Source organism: Heterocephalus glaber, unplaced genomic scaffold (genome assembly GCF_053883595.1).
Source record: "Heterocephalus glaber isolate CG9 unplaced genomic scaffold, H.glaber_assembly_v1.0 deba00001593, whole genome shotgun sequence".
In the NCBI taxonomy this organism is placed as follows: Eukaryota; Metazoa; Chordata; class Mammalia; order Rodentia; family Bathyergidae; genus Heterocephalus; species Heterocephalus glaber.
In genome coordinates this window covers 11,479,148-11,498,161 of record NW_028258368.1, presented here as the reverse complement: position 1 = coordinate 11,498,161, position 19,014 = coordinate 11,479,148, and the positions used below count along the sequence as shown (strand labels likewise).

The following is a 19,014-nucleotide window of genomic DNA, read 5'->3' as shown; positions in this document are numbered from 1 at the left end:
TTCCTTAGAACCTGAAAATTGGTAAAAAAAATACATTATGAAATGAAAGTTAGTAGGACAAGTATAAAATAGAGGATATTTCTCATGAGTATAAACACATCTTACAATAAATCTTAAATGGACTCAGAGGGCTCTCAGATTTCTGTCAGAGATGCCATTTAGTGTATCTCTCCAATCTCATCACAGATAAAAGATCAGTTAACATATAAAAATATTAATAAGATATTAGTAAAAGCAATTATGACCCAGCAGTCAACACAACTTCCCATGAACAAGTCTCTCATTGCAGGAAATAATTTAAAATAGCATTAACTAATATTACTCTTAATTTCCCCAAATTAGAAATAATCCAAATATGCTTTAGTAGATCAAATAAACCATATAAATATCCATATGGCAGAAGACAACTCAGAAAAAAAAAAAGAAACAAACTAAAAATGCCACAACCCAGATTAACCTCAAAAGTAAGATGCTAGAAGACACAAAACAGTCTCAGGAAGGTTAAATACTGCATGATTCCATTGACTGAAATTCTGGAAAGACAACACTGCAGTGATTGAGAACAGGCTGGTTTACTACTGGGGGTTAAATAGACAGTTGGCGTATGCAACTGTAAGGGGATTTCAGGAAAATGGATTCTGCTCCTGAGTTTGATGGTAGTTATGTGAATCTTTACATGTGCAAAAATTCATAGAAATGTACACAAGAAAAATGTAGAGACAACTGTTTTTGTTTTTGTACTGGGGATTGAACTCGGGACCTTGTGCTTGCAAGGCAGGCACCAGAACCACTGAGCTAAATCCCTGGCAGTAGAGTAAACTGTTTTTAATAATCAGTTTTAAAAATATATCCAGTAGTCATCTTGTGATTAACATTTGGCAAGTGCTAATCTTTACATGAGTCCTGTGAATGAGGTTTTATTCCCATTTTAGACATGAGGAAAGAGACTCAAAAAGGATAAGCAATGAAATCAAGTTAGTCAGATAAATATTAAGGGGGAAAATCTCAAACTTAAAGGTGTCTGATTAGAAAGCCTGTACAAAATATGTTGCAGAACATTATGACATTTGTTGTTGTTGACAGCATGAACTAATACCTTGTATTAGAAGTTTGTGTGGATTGAATGAAAGCTGTGTATGTGTATGTGTGTATGGTCACAGAGCATTTGGGTTTTAAAGTCTTAGTTAGTAAACTAAAGGCTCTGAGCTTTATCTGCAAAGTTCCATGGTAATCAATAGAAGTTTTTTAATGATAAAATTAATGTACAAAAGCTTGGGGATTTTCATTTTTAAACATGCCCTTGGACATCAGGAGGGGGGACAGCTTTTAGAGAACTACTTTTGAAAGGACCTCAGTTACACCTTACCCAGGCCTGCAAATTAGGTAGGTGAGAGTACCTAACATGTTGTTTTTTACTTTTCTTATTTATTATTGTCAGCATGTGATCTCCTTACACTGATACAACCATCTTGGGACCAAGAGAGAATCACAGATAACTACAACTTTCAGTCCCTGAGTTATCAACTCTAAACTGCTGGTATTTCTTCCTATGTAAGGTTATTGTCCTTTTATTCAAGGCACACCCATTTTTATAATGCAATAATAAATAATATATATTTCATGTGACCTTCAGGTAATTCTTTTAAAACAATGAGTCTAATACTTAGATATCAGGAGCACTCAGTTTGTGAGCAAGTAGATTACGCTGTGAGCATGTGCACAATGTTAAAAGCTTTGTAAGGAATCAACATACAACCAACTGCAAAATATGCACTTCCTACCCATGACATACGACATACACAAGTTTCAAATGAAGAATGTGGGACGTATGAGTGGAGGTTAGCCTGCACCACAAAGCAAGATCTTGTCTCAAACAAAACAAAACAAACTCAGGATACATTCCCTTAATCACTTTTATTATTTCATGTTTGACTGCCTTGGAAGTTTAAGAACTGTCACTATTCTGCTATATCTCTGCTCAATGTTTTGTGCTCCTCTGATCCTTCTTGATCAGATTTCATGATTTACATGGATTAGAGAGATGGTCGCTCTCTCTCTCTCTGAATCTGAGTCACCCAATGTGTACTTTTCACCAAATATATTCAGTGATTTATCTTTAGGACTTAAATTATGCTCAAACAAAAAGGAACATTTGCCTTTTGGCCGGAACCGCCATCTTCCAGTAATTTGCCAAAATGACGAACACAAAAGGAAAGAGGAGGGGAACCCGGTATATGTTCTCTAGGCCTTTTAGAAAACATGGGGTTGTTCCTTTGGCCACATACACGCGAATCTACAAAAAGGATGATATTGTAGACATCAAGGGAATGGGTACTGTTCAAAAAGTAATGCCACACAAATGTTACCATGGCAAAACTGAAAGAGTCTACAATGTTTCCCAGCATGCTGTTGGCATTGTTGTAAACAAGCAAGTTAAGGGCAAGATACTTGCCAAGAGGATTACTGTATATATTGAACATATTAAGCACTCAAAGAGTCGAGATACTGTCCTAAAACATGTCAAGAAAAACGATCAGAAAAAGAAGGAAGTCAAAGAGAAAGGTACCTAGGTTCAATTGAAGCACCAGCCTGCCCCACCCAGAGAAGCACACTTTGTGAGAACCAATGGGAAGGAGCCTGAGTTGTTGGAACCTGTTCCCTATGGATTCATGGCATAAGCTGGGGATGTAGCTCTGCCACGCAGCACCTAATTATCGGCTGAATGCCCTAATCCCTACTTCAAAATAAAAGCTCATCCTGTGTTGTAAGGATGGTTTTCTTAGTTGAACAGGTGTGTGGTGCCTTTACCTCAGAGAAACAAATATTTGGAGCAGGTTCTCATTATACCCAGTTAATTGTGTCAGGTCTTTACTCTTCAGTGTTTTTCTTGCTGAAAGATGTGAGGTATTGTGCAGATGTATACTCAAATGGCCAAATATTTATGAAATATTTATATTGGCTTGAACATCCTCTAAATCACCTTGGGGACAAGGTGTATCAAAATAAATGGAAGTCAGTATATGGCATTTCAGTTAAATAAATTGTTTAAAGCACCCTTACGTATGTTCTAGCTCTGAATTGCTTTGACCATTTCTTAAAACCCTTGGAAAATATGTAAACACTAGAGATTTTGTTTAATTTATTATTAGAACATGTATTTGTAATACATAATGATTACAGTCCTCATGGGAAGTTGGTGCATGTTCGCAACACAATACTACAACCCACCCCCTTTTATTTAATCTCTCCAACAATCGAAGCTTAAATGTTTGCAGTTCTGGAGGCTAGGAAATCCTAGAACAAAGTGCTAGCAAATTTGGTGTCTGGTGAAGTTCTAGTCCCCCGCTTCAGAGATGATGCCTTGTTGCTCTCCATCAGAGGTACAGTACATGCACTATCCTCACCTGGTCAGAAGAGGGAAAAGCAGTGGGTTTGGAATGAGGCGTAGGCTAGGTTCCCTAGACCCTTTTTAAGGGGACTAATAAGAGAATTATAAACAGCCTTAGCCTTTGTCATTCAAACAGAATCCTCACTATAGCATGCCTCAAGTCTGTTTTGTTTATATTCTATGTGTAACGTACCCAGTTGCTACCTTCTTAGGTTATATTTACCATGTTTTTGTATCTGTGTTTAGTGCTCTGTCCAATACTGGGCTCATCTTGACAATCTTTTTGTATTCCCAAGTAGTAAATGCTTTGGGTAAATACAAGGTTCTAATAAAAAAAAAAAAAAAAAACCAAAAGGAACATTCATTGCTCTACTTGCAAATACTCAAGCTATTCAGGTCTTGTAAAAGTTTCAAACACAATGTTACATTTTGAAGTTTCACAATAATAATATACATATACAAACGTTTCAAAAGCTGGCATGGTGGCTCACATAGGTAGTCCCAGCACTTGAGAGGCTGAGGCAGAAGGATTGCCATGAGGTTGAGGCCAGCCTGGGCTACATAATGAGCTCAAGGCCAGCCTGAATTACATAGCAAGACCCTGTCTAAAAATGAAGTTTCAAGTTGAACCACTGAATTAAGATACATCAGTTCCTACTGACAAAACAAATTATCAAATAAGTGTGTTGATAAGTTCTGGGGAGATAGTAATAAATCAGGAGATTGAAATGTCATTGGTTTTCCCATACCAAATAAGATATTACAAAATGAAAATTCATTCAAAACTTGCATTATCACATCTCCTTCAACTCTTTCAAAGACTTCACTTTGTACTCTAGAATCTAAAATCATTAAACATGCCCTAAAAGGCCATGTGTTATTGATATGCCTGCCCACTACTCCAGCCTCCTCCACAGTGCTCCAACAAAGCTTTTTCCTACTTTGGAGTCTTCACATTTCTTCTTTACTCTCTCCTTTCTCCTTAGCAAGCTCAGGGTCATCCTGAGGCCTCAGATACAGTTCTACTGTCTTAGGCAATCTTTTTTCAACTCCCATACAAGATCATATCTTTTTGCTCATGCTGCCCTTTATTCATAGCATTTCTTGTAACTAATTCAAATAAAATTATGGTCTACCACCTCATGCCAATTAGAATGGCTATTATCAAAAAGACCAAAAGCAAATAAACTAAAATGAAATGCTGGTCCAGATGCCAAGAAAAGGGAACAATTACATGCTATTGGTAAGACTGTAAATTAATACAACCATTACAGAAAACAATAGGGAAGTTTTTGTAAAAACTAAAAGTAGAATCCATATAATCCTGCCATCTCACTAGTGGGTATATATCCAAAGGAAATTAAATGAGCATGTCAAAGAGACATCTGTATTCCCATGTTTATTACACTATTCACAATGGTCAACATATGGACTGAGCTAAATGTTCCTCAGTGGACAAATGAATAAAGAAAATTTGGGATATATACATGATGAAATACTATTTAGCCATAAAAATAATGAAATTCTGTGGTTTTTGATAATATGGATGGCTAAGGGGACATTATGTTAAGAGATATAGGTTAGGCACAGAAAGACAAACATAGCATAACCTCACCTATAAGTAAAATCTAAAATGCTGATCTCACTGAAGTTCAGAGTAGAAAGGGGGTTACCAAAGACTGGGGAGAGTAGGAGGAGAGAAGAAGGGAAAAGGTAGGTCAATGAGGACAATGGTGCAGTTGAGAGGGTAAGTTCTCGTGTTCTATGGCACAGTTAGGTAAATATAATTATAATGACAGTACATTCTATATCTGAAACATGAGCAATTTTTTTATTAAATTCTTTTATTGGTACATTGTAGGTACACAACACAATTACATTTCTCATTGGGAATTGTACCTTTACATAATGCATCTTGATTCTTATTTTTCCCCACTCCTAGCCCTCCCTTCACCCCCCTCCACCCTTCCCTATTTACAAAGACTTTATTTCCATTTTTTCCATTTCTCATCATTTTTTCTTTCCCTTCTATCCTTTCCCCTGCCCTTCCCACTACCCCTACCCCTTTGGACTTTTTCTTCCTATTTTACATTATTGATTATTTATTCTAATCATTGGTACATTTTAGGTATACAATATAATGACATTCATCATTGGAAATTTGCACCTTTACATAGTCTCTCTTGGTTCTTATTTTTCACCCTTGCCCAGCCCTCCCTTCAACCCCTCCATTCCTCCCTATTTACAAAGATTTTGTACCTGTTTTTCCATTTTCTCATATTAATCCCATTCCCTTCTATCCTTTCCCCTAGCCCTCCCACTTCCTTCCCCTTTGCCCCTTTTCTTCCTATTTCACATTACCTATTATACATTTAGTCTTTATTTATACTGAAACATGAACAACTAGAAGACATGATTCTTAATATACTTACAATAAAGAAATGATAAAAGTTTAAGGTGATATTTTAATTACCTTGATTTGATCATTATGCCATTACATTAATCAAAACATCACACTGTAGTTCAAAAATATGTACAAGTATTGTGTCAATCAAAAATTGAACTAATTTTAAAAATTAAAAGAAGAAAAAAATAATTATGGTTTAAGTGTCTGTTTACTACTTTTTATCCCCTCTAGGTCATAAGCTGTGTTACAGCTGAATTCATATCTAATACTTAACAAATGCAGAGCACACAGTAGATATTTTCGTAAAATGAATTAATTTATAAAACTTAAAATGAGGACCTAGGACAAAAACTGAGTTGTGTGCTTTTCAAAGTCCCAGGTTCCTATGTAAAAATCAGAATGACCAATCAAACCTTCTTACTGGGGTGGTGAGGAGGGAAAGGATAGCCAATAATTGAGGATCAGTAGAGACAGACCAAATGTTCATTGTCTTTTGCACAAACACAGAAAATGGGGCAAAACCGTCCATTATATGAAAAACTCCACATACTTTCTGTTTCTTCTATTTCTTCTATTAAAATGATAACATATAGGAAGAACGTAAACAATCTGAAAATTCTATAAATCCAAAACAATCACAATAACATACAGTATTTTATTGGCTCTTTGTCTATGCCTTTATGTGCTGACTATTCTTTTTGGGTGAAAAAGGGTTGTTTATACTGTTCTGCATCATGACACATCATTAAAGCTATCAATTAAAAAAACCTATTTTGGATACTTATTGATTAGGTTTCCACTTTTCCTAGTATAATCAGAATATGAGTAAAAAGCTAATATGTGAGTATGAAGACAAAAATGTTAACACTACTCTCCCAGTCTTCAAATAAAAATATTTTCAAGATGTGGAAACTAACAAAACTACCTCACAGCACAATCCCATAAAACCACCACTAAAAAAGGAACCGGAATAAAAAAAGAATGACCAAGCACATTCTTCTCATCCCAACTCTTGTTTGAGCTGAACTGTCATGTTAGCCAACATGCTGTAACACAGCCTACTGGTTTCTGTCAAACTGCTCCTACCTAGAATTGTCCCTGCCAAGTCCTCCCTCTTGGGGCTTTCCCCAAAGTCAGTTTTGGAAATCCTGCTTCCCTACCTTTGTCCACTGGTTCCCAGGCCATGGCAGCACCACCTTTATTCTTCCAGATCCTCCAATGCCCAGGCCCATGGTTCTCACAGAAAAATTAACTAGCATCAGATTTCTAAACATAAATTGGGATGCCCCATCAAGGGAGTTTCTGATTCAGCAAGTCTGAGGTAAGATTTCAACAATGGTATATCTAACTAGTTCCTCAGAGATGCTCATGTTGCTAGTTGAGAACCACACTTACAGAATACATCCCCTGGATCAAGAACTCCAACAAATACCTTTGCAATTTTCAAAGCTCTTAATGACTTCGCTTCTCACAAGTCTTGTCTTTACCACACCGACTGACTTTATTACATGCTTTCAGTTAATGTTCTTTAATAGTTCAGTATCTTCCTTCCATCACAAGACTAGAAGGCCCTCGAAGGCAGCAGCACAAGAGACATTTCTCCTGAGACATGCAAAGACCCCTGGACATGGCAGATAAACAGCATGTTTTTAATGTGCAAGTCCAGCTTGACTGGCTAAAAGCAAATAATTTTAATTTAAGTTTAATTTTATTGAAAATGTGTCTATTTGATAGGCATTACATTAGAATTTTTCAAATATCTACAGTCAACAAGTACTGAAATAATCTTATTCTTTGATTGTGTGATTCCCTTACTTCCCCTATAAGAAAGTGACCTGCCCAAGAGAAGTAAGTTTACATGACATTCCTTGTTCTCCAATTATACATGCATAGTAGCCACTACATGTTACTGCTCGTTAACTGGCATACTGATGAATGACTATCCAGAAAAACAAATGAGTTATACTTGGTCACATTCAAGGTATAAATGGACACTTAAATTAATGTTTCTAGAAATGATTATTCAACAGTAGGTCAAATAATTTAGATCACTGTTAAATCTTTAGGAAGATTTTAAGAGGAAGATTTAAAATAAAATCTGATAAATTGTTATGTCACTTATATTACACAGGATTTTCATTATTTCTTAAAATCCACCTTATGTGAAACAAAATTTTAAATACTAAAAAGAATATTAAATAAATACAATTACTTGGAAAAAACATTGTTTTCCTGTAACATGTACAGTTAGAAAATACAAATTTTGATAAATATGAGTGATAAGTATTTCCAAAACTCATATTTTCATTAGTTAGAATTCCTTATGAAAAAGATTTTACTTAGTTACGTGTGACATAAAATGCATAAATAATAGCTACCACTAAGAGAAATGTCATAGATACTATAAAAACTGCTTCAGAAATCAATCTATCATCTAACAAAGGTATAAGCATATTTGAAATTAGTTTCATAAACTCTAACAACATTTGTGATGATCTGACATAATCTTTAAAATTATCAAAATATCAATAAATTTGGTTGGATTACTACAGAGCAAGTCATTTCATTAACCTGGCCAAATACTTTTAAAAAGAATACATTAAAGATACACATTTATGATAATAAAAATAAAATTAACAGAACACTGAAATATATCAAGTAAATCGTTGCAGATAAATTAATATCAATTTTATCTCCCTTCTAGTTACCAGGTGGTAGATTCATGTTTATTTATAATTCAGACCAAGACATTCAACATATTTTCTATTCTCCACTACCAAAATAATAGTAATGATAATAATAATAATAAACATATGAAAGTTCTATGTGAAAATGTCATTTCAAAACTTGAGACAATTTAATTGCAAGGAAATAAGAGAAAAGTATCTAAAATTAAATTCTATATAAATTAATTTAGGATGTGTTTTATTTTTCTTATATATGATATGTACTAATAATTGATACATCATTGACTAGTGTTCTACTTATTAAAACCTTCCAAAACTGCATGTTTTGGCAAAGCAATTCATGCTTCATTAATTTAATAAAACACTACATTATATACACTAGCATAGAAAAAGCACCTGGTATATATTAAACAGTACAAATGCAGTTTAATCTGAATTGCAAGTTATCAAACTGTAGGTTTAGAAGCATGGTTTCCCACTTATTCTAAGTATGAAACACCTAATAAGTTTCATTTGAATGAAAATTAAATACCATTTCCAGAATTACAGAAAAGAGAAATATGTAATAGCTACATTTTTTGGGTGAAAAAGGAAATAGTTGTGTACTTGTTGAAAACAATTTAAGGTAGCTGACAGAACTATTATAAATTTTATGAAGTTTATAGTCAAAATGACAGAGATATCATCTGCTGTTAAAAATTTTAGAGACAGAAATAAAATTGGTGGTCACAAAATATAACATTCTACTTATAATTTATAAAGGATTTGAATTTAATCAACTTCTAAAGTTCCAAATACCTTCGCTTTAGGAAATCATTATTACAATATATCTTTGGGTTTTTTCTTAATCTATTTATTTTAAATATTATTCTAGTATCAATAGATAACAAATATGGTCATGCTGACTTTTACTACTTCATTAACTTTTTCTAATGCCAACAATATTGTCAAATAATAATTTTTACGGGCCGTTCCACTGCTCCCAGCTAGGAGGAAGGGGCTTCTGGGCCACAGTTCAACCACTCCCAGCCCATAGTTAGGGGCTTCCAGGTTGCCTTTCCACCACTCCCAGACAGGAGAAAGGGGGTTCATGGCCGCCGTTCCACCACTGCCAGCCCAGAGGAGGTGAGCCACCCAGTTGCCAATAGCACTCCCTCACCCCCTTCAAAATGAGGAGACATGTAAACAAGCCTCAAAACCAGACTTGCAGATCACCTAAAGCAACCCCAAAGGGAAATGAGATGGAATACTCTGATACTCAAGCACCTGGACTTACTGAACTGGCAACAAAATAGGATCTGGAAAAAATGAAATCAGAAATAATTTCTCAGATAACAGCAGAGATTGGAGCCATAGTACAATTTTATCTGTGAGGACACAGATAAAAAGTAGAAGACCTTTACATAGTCTCTCTTGGTTCTTGTTTTTTCACCCTTGCCCAGCCTTCCCTATGTAAAGGTGCAAATTTCCAATGATGAATGTCATTATATTGTATACCTAAAATGTACCAATTATTAGAATGAATAATCGATAATGTAAAATAGGAATAAAAGGTCCAAAGGGGTAGGGGTAGTGGGAGGCACAGGGGAAAGGAAAGAAGGGAAAGGAAAAAATGATGAGAAATGGAAAAAATGGAAATAAAGTCTTTGTAAATAGGGAAGGGTGGAGGGCGTGAAGGGAGGGCTAGGAATGGGGAAAAAATAAGAACCAAGATGCGTTATATAAATGTACAATTCCCAATGAGAAATGTGATTGTGTTGTATACCTACAATGTACCAATAAAAGAATTTAATACAAAAAAATAAAAAAAGAAAAAGAAAAAGAAATTTAGAGTCAGGAAGTAAATAATTTCTTTTCAAGTTCAATTTACCTTTGAAAAAAGAGTAAAGATAATTCAAAGGATAAGAAATGAAGATAAAAAGGAAATATGAAAAGATAAAGATAAATGATAATTCGATAGGAGAAATAACAGTTTTTCAATAAATGGTGTTAGAGAAACCGAAAAAAAAAAAAAAGAAAAAGTAGAAGACCTGAGGAACATGATGGAATCCCAACATAGGAAACAAATGGAATCCATAAAACAGATACAAACAGATTTCCAGGTTAAAAACTCCATTGAAAGTCTATGCAGCAGAATGAGCCAATGTGAGGACAGAATTTCAGTTATAGAAGATAAGATTGCAATTTGTGACCAAGAAAAAAAATTGCTTCAAAATTGTAAAGGACCAAGAGAAAAAAATCCAGCAGCAGCTAGACAATGCAAAGAGGAATAACAAAAGTCTGACTGGAGTCAAAAAAGAAACAGGAGAGAGTGCAGATGACATAAAAAAATTGTTCACACAAGTGATGGCAAAAAACTTCCAAGCAGGGGAAAAGAATTTGACATACAGATAAGTGAGGCATATAGGATTCCAAACAGCCTTGATCAAAAAAAAATCTACACATAGACATATAATTGTTAAGATTCCAGAAACCTAACAGAAGAACAAAGTTCTACAAGCAGTTAGAGAAAAGAAACAAATCACATACAAAGGAAAGCCCATCAGAATCACAGCAGACTTCTCAACACAAACCATCAAGGCAAGAAGAGCATGGAGCGACATATTGCAAGCCCTAAAGGAAAACAGCCTCCAACCCACATTGATGTACCATGCAAAACTATCATTCAAGATTGATGGAGAAATAAAAAACTTTCATGACAAAGAGCAACCTAGAAACTTCATGAATACCAAACCAGCACTCCAAAACATTTTAGATAATATTCTAAGTACAGATAATGAGGATCACAACCCCAGGAAGCACAGCAGAATGAATCTATTGGGTGTGACAAGAAACTAAATGTAAAGGGGGAGAACCCAACAAAAACAAAAAGTCATGACAATGATAAGTAAATACATATGAGTTGTAACCATCGATGTTAATGGTCTCAATTCACCAATCAAAAGAAATAGATTGGCAGAATGGGTCAAGAAGCAAGATCCAACAATGTGCTGCATACAAGAAACATACTTGATTCAAAATGAAACTCATAGACTGAAAGTTAAAGGGCTGAAAACAATACTCCAGGTGACAGGAACCCAAACAAAAGCAGGAGTAGCTATCCACTACGCAGAACAATTGAATTTCAAACCCACACTGATTAAGAGAGACAAAGAACAACATTACATACTTGAAAAGGGAACAATCTAAGAGGAAAACATGGCAATCATATATATCTATGCACCAAACACCAGTGTGCCCAACTATATAAAACAAATACTAACAGACATGAAGAGTCATATATGCACTAATATAGTAGTAGTGGGGGACCTCAACACCCCACTGTCACAAATCAATAGATCAACTAGACAAAAAACAGCAACAAAATACTAGAACTCCATCAAGCTCTTGAACAAATGAACTTAACAGATGTTTACAGAATGTTCTACTCCACAAAATCAGAATACACATTCTTTTTAGCTGCACATGGTTAGTTCTCCAAAATAGACCACATACCCACTCATAGAACATGTTTAAGTAAGTGCAAAGGAACTGAAGTTATTCCCTGTATATTATCAGACCATAGTGCGAGGAAATTGGAGATCAATAGCAAAAGAAACCACAACAATTTCATAAACACATGGAAATTGAACCACACACTTCTGAAAAACCAATGGGTTACATAGGAAATTAAAGAAGAAATCAGACAGTTCCTTCAATTAAATGACAGAGACAATACAACATATCAGAATCTAGGAGAAACAATGAAAGCACTCTTACGAGGGAAATTCAAAGCAGTGTATACACATATTAGGAAAACAGAGCGAGCCCAATTAAACAAACTGATGTTGAGCCTCAAGCTTCTAGAAAAAGAAGAGCAGGACAAACCCAAAGCTCATACAAGGGAGGAAATTATGAAGATCAGAGGAGAAATCAATTCAATGGAGACTAAGAGAACGATGCAAAAAAATCAATGAAGCCAAAAGTTGGTTCTTCGAAAGAATCAACAATATTGACAAATCTTTAGCTAACCTTATCAGAAAAAGGAAAGAAAAGGCCCAAATCCATGCAATTAGGAATGAAAAGGGTGAAATTACAACAAACCCCGCAGAAAATCAGAGGATCATCAATACCTACTTCCAACCTATGCAGCAATAAGATGGAAAACACCGAAGAAATGGACAGATTCCTAGACAAGTATGAATTGCCAAAGTTGAATGAAGAAGACCAAAAAATTCTAAACAACCCAATATCAATCAATGAAATTGAAAATCTAATTAAAAACTTATCAACTAAGAAAAGCCCAGGTCCTGATGGTTTCACTACTGAATTCTACAAGACATTTAGAGAGGAACTGCTGCCACTACTGTTTAAACTCTTCAATGAAATTGAAAGGGAAGCAATACTCCTGAGTTCATTCCTGGAAACAAGCATCACTTTGATCCCCAAAGCAGAGAAAGGCCCAACCGAAAAGGAAAACCACAGGTCAATCTCACTAATGAACACAGATGCAAAATTCCTTAATAAGATACTGGCAAATAGAATGCAAAAGATCATCAAGAAGATCATACACCCTGATCAAGTGGAATTCATCCCAGGGATGCAGGGATGGTTCAATATACGCAAATCAATCAATGTAATACACTAACTATATCAATAGAGCCAAGGACAAAAATCATATGATTATCTCCATAGATGCAGAAAAAGCATTTGACAAAATCCAACACACATTTATGATAAAAACCCTACAAAAAATTGGAATAGATGGTCTCTACCTCAACCTGATAAAAGTCATCTATGAAAAACCAACAGACACTATCATACTAATTGGTCAAAAACTGAAATCCTTCACACTAAAATCAGGAATAGGACGAGGATGTCCATTATCACCACTTCTGTTCAATTTAGTTTTGGAAATATTAGCCATGGCAATTAGAAAAGAGAAAGAAATAAAAGGAATAAAGATAGGAAATGAAGTCAAATTGTCATTATTTGCAGATGACATGATACTCTATATAGAAGACCCCAAGAATGCCACCAAAAGTCTTCTAGACTTAACCAAATTCAATAGAGTAACTGGATCCAAGATCAACACAAAAATCAATAGCTTTCCTCTACACAAACAACAGACTCATTGAGAGAGAAATAGGGCAAACAATTCCTTTCACAACAGCATCCAAAAAACTGAAATATCTAGAAATCAACCTAATGAAAGAAATCAAAGACCTCTTCTCTGAAAACTATAGCACTCTGAAAAGAGAGACTGAAGACAGTGTCAGAAAATGCAAAGAAATCCCCTGCTCCTGGGTAGGAATGATCAATATGGTAAAAATGGCCATACTTCCAATACTGCTATATAGATTCACTGCAATCCCAATTGAAATCCCAGCAGCCTACTTCATAGACCTTGAGAAAGCAATCCAAAAATTCATTTTGAACAAGAAGAGCCCCAGAATAGAAAAAGCAATTCTAGATAACAGAGACATGGCAAGGGGTATCACAATCTCCAACTTGAAACTATACTGCAAAGCTACTGTGATAAAAACAGCATGGTACTGGCAAAGAAACAGACCTGAGAACCAATGGAACAGATTGGAAGATACAGAAACAACTCCAGTCACACTCAGCCACCTCATCTTCAACAAAGGACCCAAATACCCTTACTGGAAGAAAGATAGCCTCTTTAATAAATGGTTCTGGAAAAATTGGGCTTCAACTTGCCAAAGATTAAAACTAGACCTATATCTCTCACCATGCACTAAAGTAAAATCAAAATGGATTAAAGTTCTAAGTATTAGACTAGAAACGCTGAACCAGCTGGAACAGAGGTTAGGTAGAACTCTTGAAGACATCAGTGTAGGAAAAGATTTTATGAACAAAACCTCATTTGCCCATGAACTAACACAAACAATCAACAAGTGGGATCTCTTCTTATTACAAAAATTCTGCACAGCAAGAGAAACCACCAACAGTGTGAAGAGACAAACCACAATGTGTGAAAAAATCTTCACCTGCTGTTCCTCAGACAAAGGTCTACTATCTTGAATCTATAAAGAACTTAAAAAGATCAGACCTCCCAAGTTTAATGACCCAATCTGAAAATGAGTATCTGAAATGAACAGACATTTCTCAGGTAAAGAAGTAGAAATAGCAAATAAACATATGAAACAATGCTCAACATCATGGTCATTCCAAAGATGCAAATGAAAACAAAGCTGAGATTCCACCTCACTCCAGAAAGAATGATTGCTATCAAGAAATCAACTAATAACAAATGCTGGCGGGCCTGTGGGGAAAGAGGAACATTGCTCCACTGCTGGTGGGAGTGTAGCCTGGTGCAACCATTATGGAAATCGGTATGGAGACACCGCAAAGAACTAGGACTGGAAGTTCCATTTAACCCAGCTATTCCCCTGCTGGGTATCTTCCCAAAAGGATTAAAAGAATTATATCATAGTTATATATGTCTACCCATGTTCATAGCTGCACAATTTGTAATAGCTGAAACTTGGAAGCAGCCCAAATTCCCATCAACTGAAGACTGGATAAAGAAAATGTAGGGTTTTTTTTTAATAAAAGGGAGTACTACTCAGCCATAAAAAATTGAGAAATTAAAGACATTTATAGCTAAATGGATGCACATTGAGGTGTTACTCTTAAGTGAAATGAACAGGACATGTGTAAATACTGAATAATTTCTCTTGTGTGAGTAACTGAAAGTGTAAATAAGGACTAAATGTATAATAGATAATGTGAAATAGGAAGAAAAGGGGCAAAGGGGAAGGGGAAGTGGGAGGGGTAGGGGAAAGGAAAGAAGGGAATGGAATTAATATGAAAAAATGGAAAAATGGAAACAAAGTCTTTGTAAATAGGAATGGAGGGGTTGAAGGGAGGGCTGGGCAAGGGTGAAAAATAAGAACCAAGTGAGATTATGTAAATGTGCAAATTTCCAATGATGAATGTCATTATATTGTATACCTAAAATGTACCAATAAATAATATTTTTAAAATAATAATAATAGTTTTTACATTTAAATCCAAAAGGAATCATTACTAGTAGTCAAGGAAATTTATGATTCTTTCCGCTCATAAATGAAATACAGAAATTACATTAGGTATGTGAAATTATGTTCCCTTTTAGAATGCAAAGAATTGGACCTAATGTTTATTTAATAATTTAATAATTCTATATCTATACTATATATAAATATAGCTGAGTAGATACTAGTTTAGCAGTCTGAATCTTGCTGCTGGGTGTCTGTCAACTAAGTTTGCATAAAAATTAACATAATATTATTATGTTTAGTGAAATGAAATATGAAACATAACTTTCCCAAGTTTGTTTTCCCCATAGATATATAGGTGTATGATGAAATCTGTTAAAAACTATCCTTAGCAGGCATATTCTGTTCTAAGGTTGTACAAGCCACATTCATGCTTTCAGAGGAAAGATTTACCCTTTCTTGAGGGAGTTCAATATATAATAAAAGAAACAACTGCAGTCTCCAATTTCCAAACATGGCTTAAAAACTGGCTGTTTGGAATTTAGGTTCAGAGGTCAATTATAAAAGGCAATTTCCCTCTCAACTGTAGATAAAATTTTACGCATTTGGATTAAAATAATATGAAAGCAATAAAATTTAGCTCCAAAACAGTAAGAGTAGAAAAGACCACTGAAATACAAACCTTTAAGAACATGTAGCAGTCTAACTTTCCCCAAAACCCCTCCTCTCTGTCAAAACAAAATAGACAGTGACTCATAGCAGTTTCCTCCTTGTTTTAATCAGACTGCCCTGTCTCAGAAACTACAAATGTGACCTATGCTTAGCCCCAAAATCAGACCACCTAGAAGAAAGTAGTAAATTACAACTCTTATATTTGTTAGTCTATGAATACCTTAAAAATTGAATAACCCTAGTATCCAAACAAGGCTTTACACAGTTTGCTGGATGAATGTAAACACAAGGTACACTGATAGATTTAAAAATATATACAGGTTGAGCATGCCTAATCCAAAAATGCAAAGCTCAAAATGCTCCAAAATCTGAAACTTTTTTATTTTAGATTTTTGGATTAGGCATGTTCAACTGGTAAAGTCTATGCAAATATTGCAAAATACAAAAAATTCTGAAATCTAAAAACACTCTGGGTCCCAGGTGTTTCAGAAAAAGAATATTTGTATTGTATAATTCTTTCTTTCAAGGAGATTTTGTTTGTTTGGGTATGTGTGGATGTTGTTGTTGTTGTTGTTGTTGTTGTTCTTTCTAGTACTGGGCACTGAACCTAAGGGCCTTTCCTCTAACCTACATTCCCAGCTCTTTTTTTATTTTTTATGTTTGAGACAGGTTCTCACTAAGCTGCTGAATTTCCCAGGCTTGTCTCACATTAAAAATTCTCCCACCTGGGCCTCCCAGAGTGCTGGGATTTCAGGTGTGATCAACCACACCCAGCTCAAGAAGATCTGAAATGAGTATGGAAGAGATTAGATAAACATAAAGTGTTTATGCTCTGGTGTCAGCAAAGCATGACTACTAAGTTTAAAGACAATTATAATGCTAGTTCCCTTGTAGGTTTAGAATATAGCCCTACCTAGCTCATTCATTCATTCAGCAAAAATGTTTACAAAGTTGCCCAGTGTTTGTCAAGTGTATTTGTTAGGGGAGGTATGCAAAAATAATCATAATGCAAATAGCTGATGCAATCAAGTTGGGATTACAGTTACTGTCTGAAAATTCTATCATAATTCCATCAAGAACGGACACATACTTGACACTTAGCACTGCTTTCAAGTCCTTTGGCACAGTTTCAACATCTGCAAGTGAACATAACTATATCTAACATTTGCTAATATAAACAAACGTAAACGATCAATACATGACAAAGGTCTTGGAAATTACAACTTCTCTGTGAACACACAATATTGATGCATTACAAATATCTCTGTAGTTTAAATGAAATATGTCGTGTGCTCTCTGAATTTTAAGTGGTTCTATAAGACATAAACAGTAAGGAAGTACTCCATAAAATACTGAATGAATACTGAAAACCAACTCCAAACAGTATGAAGGCTGACCATTTTTAAAGCAAATATAGTTTTGTAAATTTTAAATAATTACACTTTTCATTTACCAGTAAGTTCAAATTTCTATATATGATCTTTCTTTTTTTTTTTTTTTTTTGGTACTGGAGATCGAACTTGGGACCTTGCGCTTGCACGGCAGGCACCAGAACCACTGAGCTAAATCCCCAGCCCCTATATGATCTTTCTTTAAGGAGAATTTATCTTTACATAATTTTCTATTCCAGTATTGATCATTTTCACAGAAGACTGACATCCATAGTGACCAAAAAATTTAATATAAAATGTAATATAAAGCATATAGTACTGTGCAAACTGACTTCCAGCACAGTGTTCTTTGCTTCATTTTCTTTTTCTACATGACACAAAATGAAGTAATCTGGACATGTTTTTCTCATCTTCAGTAAACTATTCAGCAACTTCTCTCTGCCACAGTTTCTGTCCCTGTATCCACTCATGGAAACAGAAACACACCTGAGAATCCTCTCAACAAAGTTGTTTTTTGTTTGTTTGTTTTTTTCCTCAAATAGCTTTCAGTGATGGGAGAAAAAGAGAATAAGGAACAGATGAGGGAAACAGGGAATTTTTTTTAAATAATAAGAAAGAAAAACAGAGAAGAAAGGAATAAAAGTCTTATTTTTATATGGCCCTTAAGAGTTAGGCTGCAGAACTTTGCTGAACATGAAGTAGAATACAACAAGAAACACTCTCGGGATAAATTCTCTAGAAGAGGAGGTAGCAGAGACCAAACCAAAGGATTAGGGACCTAACCATTGAAGATTCCCTTATATACACTTCTACTAGAAACTGCATATGCCCCTGTTTGCTACTAATGCATTCTGCTATGTGGTCACTTTTATGTCTGTCCTCATCACTACAAAGTGATGCTGACTCCTAGCTGCATCTCAACAGCTTCTTTTCATTCAGTCTCAAATAGTCTCCAGCCCTCCATAGGATCAGGTCAAAAACATCTCTTTTCTAAGGACAAACTGATTTGGTTTGGTTTTGTCTTAGTAGGGGAGGAAGTAAGAACAACTGAGAAAACGAAATAAAACAAGGTTTCAGGTACATGTTGCTATTCTTAATATTCATGTAACTCTTCATTATATGTATTAGATAGTTTAAGTATTATTTGATTATAATAGAAAATAGAGATTTAGGAGTTAGAGAATGACATCTAAATATTTATGAAAACTTAATAGCTAGCTTTCATGGCAACACAAAAACAGTAGGTAAAAATTTTCATTTTCTAAGACCTGGACTAAATTTCATATCCCACAGCTAGCATATATTCTTTCTTGTACTATATTATTTTCCCTCATTATATAGCAAGTTGAAATTTATATCATTATTTAATATTTGCCTTCGGGAAAGTTCAACCACACTTTTGAAACTATTAATTCAAACTGTTATCAAATGTAAGTTTACAGTAATGGAAATATGCAGTGTCAAGTTTTGTTCTTGATATCACATG

The 19,014-nt window shown here is 34.8% G+C and overlaps 1 protein-coding gene and 1 pseudogene across 6 annotated transcripts in view; one reads left to right on the top strand and one right to left on the bottom strand.

Moving 5' to 3' along the window:
* LOC101711466 (cAMP and cAMP-inhibited cGMP 3',5'-cyclic phosphodiesterase 10A) overlaps positions 1–19,014 on the bottom strand; it is a 339,917-nt gene that overhangs the window by 177,347 nt on the left and 143,556 nt on the right. The window lies entirely within an intron of this gene.
* LOC106010419 (large ribosomal subunit protein eL21 pseudogene) lies at positions 2,196–2,678 on the top strand (annotated as a pseudogene).